General features: G+C 35.1%; 1 pseudogene across 1 annotated transcript; it reads right to left on the bottom strand.

Moving 5' to 3' along the window:
* Positions 1–928: 928 nt before the first annotated feature.
* Positions 929–11,078, bottom strand: LOC143626500 (protein SHORT ROOT IN SALT MEDIUM 1-like; annotated as a pseudogene). The gene is made up of 21 exons (XR_013152429.1): positions 11,002–11,078; positions 10,075–10,153; positions 9,116–9,259; positions 8,238–8,456; positions 7,972–8,069; positions 6,780–7,313; positions 6,657–6,702; positions 6,188–6,280; positions 6,050–6,105; positions 5,843–5,960; positions 5,523–5,734; positions 5,379–5,442; positions 4,602–4,766; positions 4,478–4,508; positions 3,082–4,095; positions 2,921–2,995; positions 2,382–2,456; positions 1,849–2,295; positions 1,712–1,753; positions 1,123–1,185; positions 929–1,055 (listed from the first exon to the last, which is right to left on the bottom strand). The product of XR_013152429.1 is annotated as a protein SHORT ROOT IN SALT MEDIUM 1-like (transcript).
* Positions 11,079–12,395: the final 1,317 nt, after the last annotated feature.

The following is a 12,395-nucleotide window of genomic DNA, read 5'->3' as shown; positions in this document are numbered from 1 at the left end:
GTAATTCCAAATATAGATAGCATGTAATCAGACAATTTAGTGCATGCTTTGCTTTAAATAGTTTTATTTACTCACCTAAAGAATTTAAGATCTTAATATGCAAGAATTAGCTGACTATCTAAATCTTAACCCAAATCCAGTTAAGTGTGTTTCCTTCAACATAATTAAACTTAATGCACGTATAAATATCTGTTTCTTCATGTTTAAATGCCTAAAGACAAATGCAAGTCTTATTAATGCAACTTTAACATGAGTCTGATTCGTTTGGTTTAAAATTTATTGATGAGTTGGATCATTTCTAATTTGTACTAAAAAACGCATTTGTTAAAGAGATCCTATTTAGCGAATTTAGTATATCGTCTAATCAATTTGGTTTCTTAGGTCAACTTTGACATAGTACATTTCGACCAAAAATCATATTTTTCGGTTATAATTTTAATTCAGGTTCAATCAAGTTCCAATGATAATATAAGTAATTTCCATCTATTAGTGATGATCATAACAGCATTTTTTACAAAATTCCACTCAACCATCAGTTTTGGTCAAAATCCTTCAAGAACACATAGCAAAATGCATAATCTAGCTATAGCTAGATTATCATTGGAACAATGTATCATACTATCATCTATAATGTTTCTAAACTTATAGATGCCTTAACTTCAGAATAAAAAAATTAATAATAAAAATAAAAATCATTTGGTATGGATGCTAACCCATGAAGAAAATCTTATCTACCTTAGAACTCACAAAGCACACTTGCAACTTAACATAATCTGTTCCATTTGCAAGCAAATATACCAAAAGCAATGCTTGCTTCCATTTGGCAATAACACGAAAGACTACCAAACGTGAAGTCGTAAAAATGTACAAATATCCAAAAGTATTCGATGATTATTTCCATCAGTACTAAATTAATAACAAACATCTAACATAACCGAAGAACCAAGAACTATCAAACATCTTATCTTTCAGATGTCCATCCTCACCAACTTATTGTACAAAATGCGGTCATCCCTCCCTGTATTGCTTTCCAACAATGCACTTTGCACAATATCCTGCACAAACATTAAAAATCAATATTCATAACTATATTGGCCTTTATATTGGATTAATAGTTCTAACCTTAACATCTCTGTGAGACAAGAAATTCCCCAAATTGTGGATGATTAACCGCATGTCTTCAACCTAAAGAGAAATTAGCCTTAGATACTGAACTTAAACATATTAAATTATTTAACAAATGTTGTAAAAGTAGGTTTCCAAGGCCGAGTACGCCCCGAGTACTCGCTACAAGGTATGGCGCCGAGGAGAGTTTCTTCAACTCCGCCTAGTTGCTAAGAATTGATCAAATGTGGTCAAACTCAGCCACAATCACATCTAGTCATTTAACTTGGGCCGATTTTGACTTTAAGAATAAAACATAATCATATTTCTGTAATATTAAAAAAACTATCACTTTTTTTTAGTTAATGATTAGAAAATTTTAGAATTATTTGGTATTTAAAAATGTATTTCTTTTAGTTATATGGATATTTACTTGTTTATTATAAATATTAGTATGCTTATGATATTTGACATATATATAGCATTCAAAAATTAATTTTCTTAATCTTTACCAAATCCGAGTACTCCCCGAGTACACCCAACTCCTCGGTCAGCCGCATAGGGTCCGCCTAGCGACTTTTGCAAATTAAACATGAACTTGACTTACCCTGATGTGACCAACTCGATTTCGGTCAAAAAACCTGAAAGCCTGTTTAAGAATCAAACAAAAAACTTTTTATTAATAAAGAGTTTTAAAAAAAAAGCTATGATAAAATTACAAAATTTGATATGAAGAGAACATGCCTGCAAAAGCTCCTTGTCAATATTCTCTTTCTTTTTTATTTCCTCCTTTTTATCTTTTTCTTTTTCCTTATCATTTTCCTCTGCATCTTCTAACTTAATACTCGGATTCACAATTTCTTCTGTAGCTTTCGACTTGTCTTCGGTTTTTGTATTTTCAGTGACATCAATCATATCTTCATCTTCTTCGGGATCTTCTTCAGGCTCTTCTTCAGGATCTTCATCCATATCTTCATCACCTTCAGTTTTGACATCTTCTTCCTTCTTAGCAACATTAGTTTCTACATCTGCATTAATTTCCTCATCCTCTGTTTGTTCGTCTTGTGCTTCCCCTTTAGAATCATTAGTTTTTACACGCTTGGCTGGCGTGTTCGCCTTTTCCTTTTCAGAAGCTTCTTCTAACTGCCTCTTCTTTTGGTTTCTTTTAGCCACATATTTGATCCTTAATTTCTACATAAAAAATGCCACCAAACATAAGATAAATGAGAACACGACAGTGACTGCATAAAAAAGAGGTGTCATTGATTTAAACCAACCTGGAGAAATGTTAATATCCGAGAGCCCATTTGATACTGAAGCATTTCATAAAATGTTTCAGCAAATAACGATAGCTGTCATGGAAGAAAATGTAAGTGGGCTTGTAGAAGAACCGAGCGAACAGGGTTTTCTTGTTCGTGTTCGTACATTAAGAAAATGAACATGTTAATGTTCGTTAAAATATAAACAAACGGTTCACGAACGTGACTGAACATAAATGAACGAACATAAGTGTATTAAAACCAGTTAAAAGTAATGTAAAAAAACGCAGTGATGGGCCTAAATAAATTAAAACTAGACTAAGTTGTAATTTGACCAAAAATGTTAAATGAATATGTAAACGAACGAACTTAAACAAGCATAAATTAATTTACATAAACAAAGTTCATGTATATAACTGAGCGAACAAGACATGCATTCACGTTCGTTCATTTGACTAATTGAACAAAATTCTTTGTTCATGTTTGTTCGTTTATTAAAAAAATGTTCGTTCATTTAACTAAATTAAACATTTTATTTGGGTTTATAAAAAGATTACCTCAAATGTTGATTCTTCAATATCATTATCATCATAACCCAAAAGGGAATCAAGCGAAAGCGATAACGAACGCAGCTGTCACAGAGAATGACAAAATTATAATAAGTACACCTAAGTAACACAATATTAAAAAGGAATTTTATAAAATAAAAATTACATACTTTAGAATCTTTGTTCCCTTTGGTTTGGAGAAAGAACCCAGGATGCCGAGGAATCTCCTCCCACTTCTTATCTTTGACCTTTGACTCAGTTTTATCATCTTTTTCTTTTTTCACCTTCCCCTCTTTGGATTTTTCAACGTTTTTTAACTTATTATTTCCATTATTAACCTTAGCTTTATTCTCATCTGTTACATTATCGGTTTCTTTTTTGTTATTGTCTTTGCTAGACTCAGTGGCCACATTTGATGTCGATTCATTGACTTCCGGTTTGACCTCACTTTCCTGCTTGACTAATGTTGCACTTTGTTCATCACTTTTATTGTTGCCATTCTTAGCTACTACTTTACGCTTCACAACTTTTTTTATTACTTTCTTTTTAACAATTTTCTTCCCGCTCACACCACCTGCACTCTTAACTGGTGCCACATCATCTTCTTCCTTAACAGTGACATCTTTGAGATTATTATCAAGCGGTGCCACGTCAGACTGTGTCCCTTCGTCTTCTTTCTTAACAGTGGCCTCTTCAAGGTTATTTTCGGAAATATCTTGCTCTTTAACCGGTGTCGACTCAGATTGTGTGCCTTTGCCTTTGACTACTTTTTAATGGTTTTCTTAACAGGGACCTTTTTTGTAACTTTCTTTCTTGTAAAAGTCTTCACATCTGGAGATGGATTAACAGTTGACTTTTCTTGACCAGCAGCCTCAGTGGTTGTCTCTGCCTCTGTTTTAGGATCTAATGTTTCACTCGGTTCGGTTGTGTTTCGGGTTTATTATTTTTTTCAGCAACTTTCTTTTTAACAACTTTTCTTACTATTTTCTTTTTTCCACTACCAGTCTTTGAAACAGCAGCATCTTCTTCTACTTTCTTCTCGGTTTCCGTGCTGCCTTCGACTCCCTCATTTCCCGGCTTCTTAGCTTTTCCCTTTGACTTTTCGCTGGCTTTTGATGATGATCCAGAAGCTTTCTTTTTTATTGGTGTCGCATCCTTCACATCGGTTTTCTCAGGTTCCGTCTCTGAGCAAAATCAACATAAAATCTCAGTTTTTTTCAACATTCACATAAAAGTAGGCCTACAAACGAACCCCATTCTGCACGAAGTTCGTTTATTAATAAACAAACAAGAACAAAAAAAGTTCGTTTACGTTTGTGGACGTTCATTAACAAACACACTCACTTTCTTCATTCAGCTACGTTTTTTATGTTCGTTAATCTTTGTCCACTTACGTTTGTTTATGTTCGTTTATGTTCTTTTATAGCATAGACAAACGAACACGAAATCCTTCATTTTTTTAACTAACAAACATATACAAGAATATATGTTCATTTAAATGTCTGTGTTCGTTCAGTTCGTTTACAGGCAAGCCTACATAAAACCAAAAAAATATCCATGTCTTACCTTTCAAGCTTTCCTTCTTTTCTCGAGAGATCTATGCAAAAAAAGCAGGAAAAAAACTTTAGTTAGTTCGGTTCTTTATTTTTCTATTTTACTTTTAACTGCACATAAATAGGAAACCATATACCTCGCGTTTAAGACGTTCTCGCTCTGCAATAGCTTTCTTGTGGGCCAGCCATTGATCCCTCCAAGCATCTAGTGAAGGTAAACAATTTGATAAATCAGGAAGATAGAGAACCGTAACCTCTTTATGACTAAAAAGCCCATCTTTTCCAACCCGGTCATAATGAATCTGCAAATAAGACAACTTTATTAAAGTCTGATGCAAAAGCAAAATATAATTTAGAGAAATTTGCAAAAATGGTCCCTGTGCTTTGACAATATTGCAAGTTTGGTCCCCATACTTTAAAATTTGCAAACTTACTTCAACCATTTGTGAGAGGGTTCATGCTTAGTCCTCACCGTTAATTCCAGTTAGTTTTTAACAGAAAAGTGATGTGATGTGTCATTCAAGTGAGGGTAATTGTGTCTTTCAATATTTGGAATCTTAAGAAAATACTCCAGAACTCCTAATGTCGACTACATCACCTTCAATTACGCGCTGAACCTTCGATCTTGCATTAATCGAAAGTGACGAAGTTGATGTTGGGAGCTCAAGAGTTTGAACGAGTATAAATTTGAGAATATACACAATTACCCTCACATGAATGGCACATGGCATCACTTTTCCCTTAAATACTAACCCGAACCAACAGTGGGGACTAAACGTGCAACCCTCGCACAAATTTTGGACTAAGTTTGCATTTTTAAATTCTAGGAACCACACTTGCAAGATGGTCAAACCATAGGGACCATTTGTGCAATTTTCTCTATAAGTTATAAATGAACAAATTAATTGGATTACCTCAAGAAAAGGATTCCATGGTTGGCAGTTGTTTAAATCGAGTCCTGTGATGTCTTTGGCATGCCTACACGACATAAATTGATTATTTGATAATACAAATACAAGAGAGCTTGTGAGGGTAATATTTAACATGTGTAAACGAACCTGATGACCGTATGAATGAGAGTTGACTTGTCAACTGAAGGGTCATTTCCATCAGAAGGGTCCCACAAGCCTCCAATTGCAATTAATGCATTCCCATTTTTAAGACAAGCAAACCTAAGCATGTTGCAAAAATGGGGAATTCGGTCATCATATTCTCGTTCAGATGAAAGCTCCTCGAAAGCATTTTGGCTAAGCCCACTCATCAATATCACCTGAATAGATTAAACATAGAAATCAAATATGAAACAACATTATCATGTTTATGAGATAACATATGATATAAAATACTTATATTCATATTGTCTTCAAAAAAGATTCACCTTTGCATTCCACTTAATACTTCCACTCTCTGATTTTAGAGAATTATCGACCACGGTTACAGCCGATGCCTCTTTATTCTGAGGTTCATCATCAACTTGAACAAAATCATGCTCAAAACTGTTTTATCATAATAATTGGTTAATGTTTAACTGTAACATCCAAACTTGTGAAACACAGATGCAAAAATATCAGAACAAAAGACATACCTGACAGGGACAGTCAAAGAAACTTTAGCATCGTCCTTTGACCAATTGACAATCACCTGCAACAATTTAGCATTTGAGTTGCGGTCAAATAGCCAAATAGGAAGAACAAATAGTAACTGATCCAGACGCATGGCATACCTTGGAACATTCGGGAGAAGTAAACAACCTAGGATATCTCTTATCAATTGACAGATAATCCCTCTCTACATCTAGTAAACAGGATGAATAAACCTGCAAATATAGCACTTCAAACCATCAAATATCTTCATAATTTCAAACCATTCACAAATTAGCCACATATGTGTCACAAAATGAAGATAATTCAAAATGCAGTAGCCCACAAATTCACTCCGAACAACCTTAAATCACCATAAAGATTCCATGAGATTCAGAAATGGATAGAAGGGGTTCTGGTGACAAATGAGCAACAAAAGGTGCGTTGTGAATCATGAAGATGAAAAGTCAACAAAGGGGTTTGAGTGTTTGACTAGTTGAGTTATAGCAATGTAACAGAAACGAATTAGGTTCTAACTCAACAGAACGGAAAGATTGAAGTAGAAAAAAAAGACGGGAACTTATAACATGGCCCGTATGTGCCTTTTGTTACCTTGCAAACATAATCTCTTCGTTTCTCTTTGACGGGTGAACGACGCCTTCACAATAACAGAATACAAAGTTAGCGTTTATTCATGAAGGCTGCATAACATAACTTTTAAAAAACAAAATCCACCTATTTGGCGAATCCTGACGATCCCTAGATACTTTTGGTGGCGTCCGGTCACGCCTATCCCTTTCACGTAGGCGTTCCCGTTCTCGCTTTCGTTGCCTTTCCCGTTCCCGTTCCCGTTCCCGTTCCCTTTCACGTTCTCGTTCTCGTTCGCGTTCACGTAAAATCTCCCGGCGACGTTCTTCATCTCTTCGGTCAAGTTCTCGGGCACGTGCCATGTAATCAGGTTCAGCGGTTGAACCATGAAGACCTTTTCGTGAAACGTAATCCCTGCCAGGTGGCAGGCTAACACCATAGCCGGGATTAACAGAGGTATGACCATAGACAAGATCATCCATACGTTGGGCAGGGGCCGAGGCCGGGGTCGGGGCAGCCCCTAGTATTGATGGAGCATGTTGTGCACGATGTGATAGACCGGTTATCATTGATAAAGTGCTGGGATCGGGGTCGATTCTTGAACCGTAAGGCAGAAGTTCTTGTCCCGCGTGACGAGCATTAGCCGCCGCTGCCACCCTTGCTGCTAAATAATCAGCTTGTCTGCCAGAAATGTTTTATTGCTACTTAGTGGTTTGAAACATATCAAATTATTAATATCATTCTTCAATAGTACTGTTTTAGAAAGTGGTTAGCCATGCAGAGAGAGTAAAGAAGTATGACATCAGCACTAAATACGTCTCACTCATTCATAAGTAGAGGCTTAGAGGTGGGGAGGCAAGTTGAGTAATGGGTCAACATGATTCATTTCACATGTTAAAAAGGCAATTTTGTATACGAAACAAAACACATCTTTTCAAAAAAACACTTCTATTAACAAATAGTGTGTCAAATATAATTACAAGAATTATATTAGGTTGATCAATTGGCCCAAACGAGAAAAGTTTTTGTGCAGGTCGACTCGGGTAGATTTGAGATGCTTTTTTTCACGCACAAAAAAAATAAATATAAATAAAAAAAAATTAAAATTAAAAATAACCGTTGAACATGATTACAAAATTCAAAAAATTAAATAATAATTAACTTTTTTAATGTAATGATTTGGGTGGAGATTTTGTGCATTACAAATACACTTTGAGCTACTTTTGGACCTACTTGGCACGTTTCTTTTCTAACTAGCATTTTATTAATGTTACCAGTATTTTAAGATTAAACATACACACAATCAAGCATTAATAAGTAGCTGGTTTATAATTGTTACCTAGAACTCCCTTCAACAGAAGCAGATTGAAGTGACTGAGCCTGTAGCAATTCTTTCCGGAGTGCCGATGCAGCATCCAGGCGTTCATATATGCCCCCCTATTTCAAAATTTAATAAACAGAAAACCATAAATATCACAGAGAGCCAAAAAACAACAAAAGCTTCCATATTACGGATAGGCCAAGCATAATGATGTAGATTTATTAATTTGGTAGATGATAATCTGTGACCACCTATATAAGTAAGAATTATGATTTAAAAAAAACCTGATGTTGATGATGACCATAAGCAACTGAATCAGCAAATCGGGCAGCAGGGTCGCTTTGTGAATCATGCGCAGAATACGCGCGCGAAAGCTCACTCTTTTGACCGTATTTTTGACTAACCACAGAATACTCTCCAGTTGGTTCTTGCACGGTTGGAACATAAGCGGTTCGACCTTCCAAACCAGATGGTTCAGGTCCTTTAGCACTTGCACCCGGAGTCTGCACAAGTAAATACAGAATTTACAAGCAATTAAGTTTGTTAAATCAAACACAATAGAGTTACTGTCCGGTAAGAGAGAGAATTTAATGTAATTAAGTAAGCTAATCTATAACAAAACGATACTATAACTCGCTATTAACAAATGTTTATTTCTTGTTTTGAAGTATTAGGCGATGCATAATTCAAGAATAATAGTAAAAATCATAACAGATTTAAGTATTCACAAATTTCCTGAATAGCATTTCATGTTTTACCCACCTTTACATCTCAAATACGCAAGGTTCCACTTGGAGGTAACATTTGTAGAAAGTGTTTTATCTTTAAATTTGCTTACCCCCTTTATCAAAAAAGCAAAATCTATAATGAGATGCAAAAACTTTGGGATTGAAAATATAAAGATAAACATTTTCAACAACTGATATCTGCGAATGAAACCATTGTCTGTTTAAGAAATAAAGGTTAGTAACATAAAATACTATACAGAAACTTATGTATACTTAGACTAGTTATGCATTTTATTATTAATCTTGAGTTATACGTTGTCTAATATTTTAAAACAAGAAATAAACGTTTGTTAATATCAAGTTATAATATCATACGTTATGAATATGCTTGCTTAATCAAATTATCCTAAATTTCATATCATAAGCTGACTGACCTGTAGAGCACTGCTGAGTGCCATTGCACCATACACAGCACTATATTGACCACCATAATGAGCTCCAGCAGATGGATGACTTGCTAGCATGGCTGCTTGCCGTGCTGACATGGACATCTGATTGGCCCCACCATCAGACCCCAACTTCAAATAAAAGTGAAATCAGTTACACATTTCACAAAATAAATGAGCTTTTTGGCATTGCTACACTTACAATTCTATGTTTTCTTGATGAATTCGATCACATTTTGCGGTGACGCATAAATGCCACTCAATTCATCTTTATAAGAACTCACATAGTCACATTATCTTCATTACAAATTAACAATGTGACATACTGAATCCTTGTAGACGGTATATAAATAGTAACCCAATGTTCTTTACACCTCAAATGATGATTGCTTTTTAAACTTTACATTTCAAGCAAGATACAACATGTGGTATAACATGTATATAAGACAAATATTGAATTGCTGGTCCATCTCTTTAAACTTCATTGGCAACTAATGAAGACCGTGAATAACGTATATAACCTTCATTTATATCTCAGACCAATCAGCAAAGTAATACTTTCAACCATTTTAGCAAAACAATAGCATATATTACCTAATAATTGTTCTGTGATCACTTCTATCTTAAGCTCCTACCGGATCATGAAATCGATTTTCATTCTTTTTCAAGTTATACGATGAGGATTGCAAGATTAGGTCAAACGCATTAAGCAAGACTCAACAAGATTTTATTCAGCTACAACTTTATTTATTAATAAGATTATTATTTAACCAACATACTGATTATTGTAAGGATAACTATTAAGATATGAACACTATTAGAATGACTAAATTTACTATCCTCAGTTTCATGTCCTAGAAACCAAATCTATTCAAAATCAATATACCATACAGCTTGTAACAAAAATAATTGCACATAAAAGCTCAAGCTTTATATAAATTTCTTACATTTTGGCCATAAGCAGGTTGACCAGAGTAAGCCTGTTGCTGCTGTCCATGTGTGTTATTCCCTCGTAATGGATACATCCTGCAAAAACAAAAAATTTTAATTTTTTTTTGTTTCAATTTCATTCATATATATGCTTTTACATCGAAGTAGAAGGCAAACAAGCAACAAGCTGCGCCGCTAGCCGTTTCGGACTTAAAAACCGAGTCTTTTATAAACTATATTATTCGTCATAACATTACTATGCATAACCCATAACCCGTTGAGCCCGGTTAAGTAGCTCCACAGCCTCTGGCCCGAGGACCCATCAATTAAACACGTCAAATCATAAATTCCAACAATTGAATCATCAATTCATCACAAACCCACATCAATTTCACGATTCTCAATTCAAATCATTAAAAAATTAACTTTCAAATCAAACCCAAATCAAGAAACCCTAAATTCAACGTTACAAGGCAAAACTGGGGAAATTAAATAATGGGTAGTGAGAATTACGTTACGAATTGTGTACAAACCAAAAAAATTTTTAAAAAAAGTTCTTAGTTTCTTTAATATATATTCTTTTACACAGAAATAGAAGGCAAACGGGCAACAAGCTGAGCTGCTAGCCCATTTCAGATTGAAAAAACAGAGTCTTTTATAAACTAAAATTATTTGATCTCGAAATCATAACATTACTATGCATAACCCATAACCCGTTGAACCCACTTAAGTAGCTCCACAGCTTCCGGCACAAAGAACCCAAAATAAAAATAAACAATAAACAATAAAAATAGACAAATTCATCAACAACCCACGTTAATTCCACGATTCTCAATCCAAATCATGAAAAATTAAACTTTCAAATCAAACCCATATCAAGAAACCCTAAATTCAACGTTACAAGACAACATCTGGGAAATTAAGAGATGGGTAGTGAGAATTACGTTACGAATTGTGTACGCCGATGATGAAGAAGGCTTTTAACGGTGACCCACGAGCGTAATTTGACGGTGGTTGAGATGAGAATTGAGAAATGAGAAATTGGTGTGTTTGTGGTGTTTATGTGAAGAGTGTGGTAATTGATTTGGGGATACTTTGGAGCCCTACCCGAATAAACGGGTGGTCTATTATTATTGGCCCGAATAACTTTGGGCCTGGTTGTTTTCGAAGTGTTACTAGTTTGGTTACTTTGGTGGGTTGTTCAACATGCAAGTGTTAGTGTTGTCTTTAGTTAAATTTTATTTCTTAATTTTAATTTCTTTTAAAATGGAGATTTTCTTGTGTGTTTTAGACCAGCGCACTCTCCAATTTTGGTGAACCCTATCGTCTCACTTTGACCAGACTATATTATCTTAACCGAGCCTACACTGGCTTTAGAGTTTGGCTTGGCGTTTCCCAGAAAACCATACCGTCAACTGTCACTTAACAGTTGTTGTGTCACCATAAGAGCAAAACTCTCTGGCGTAACACACGATAGGACGCGAACTCAGGTGGGCTCGAGATTCTAACAGACAACCTCGCAAGGTCTAACTCAAATTCTTCATTGTCATTATCCAAAAAAGTGACAATAGTAGGGATTGAATTTAAGTCTCAATGGAGAACCCAAATCTAACACTAGTGGACCAGAAGTGGTGGATTTGAATTTTTTTAGCTAGTTCTTCTTTTTCTAAACTAAAGTTTTTTTATATTTCTATTTGTTGCTACAACGATGTAGCTAACAACAAGAGTGTAGCAATCCAAGAGTGTATCCGAACCAGAGTTTCTATACCTAATAACAAAATCAAAGAAAACACGACCGGTTAGTCTCACTGTAGGTGAGGGTCTCCTACGATCAACCTCCGGCGTGAGAATCAGTGTTATGATATGATTAAAATGTTGTAGGAGTATGAAGAGAGAGTTTAAAGAGAATGGAGTGAAATTAGAATGAGAATACCTTTGGTGAAGTGTTCCTTATATAGGTAGTTGGAAGCTTCCTTGAGGGAAGCTGCAACTTCTTAAGAGGAAAAGGTCAGCTTACGCAGGCTGGGTGTATGCCATTTACATATAAGCTTTGCTAACTTTTTATTTGTCTTCTTGTTATTTTTACTTTATAGCAGATGCCAGCTTTTTTCAGCTATGACTTTATCTGACATTATTGTAGCAAGAGCTTACTGGTCAATTTAGGAACCTTGTTGGGCAAGTGTCAAGCTTCCCGTCTGGAAGCTTATGTTTATTGATTTCTTGTTCCTAAGCTTCCATGGCATATAAGCTTGTATTTGTGGTTCCTTTATTCTTAAGCTTCTTTAGCTTGTGGGTTGGGGTACCCACGTCATCAGTCCCCCATTCAGAATTATTTGGA

This window comes from Bidens hawaiensis, unplaced genomic scaffold, assembly GCF_021521415.1.
Source record: "Bidens hawaiensis isolate Kalapana, Puna unplaced genomic scaffold, B.hawaiensis_p1.1 tig00004412_1, whole genome shotgun sequence".
Lineage (NCBI taxonomy): Eukaryota > Viridiplantae > Streptophyta > Magnoliopsida > Asterales > Asteraceae > Bidens > Bidens hawaiensis.
Note: the sequence above shows the minus strand (reverse complement) of the source record. Positions and strands in the feature narration are given on the sequence as shown.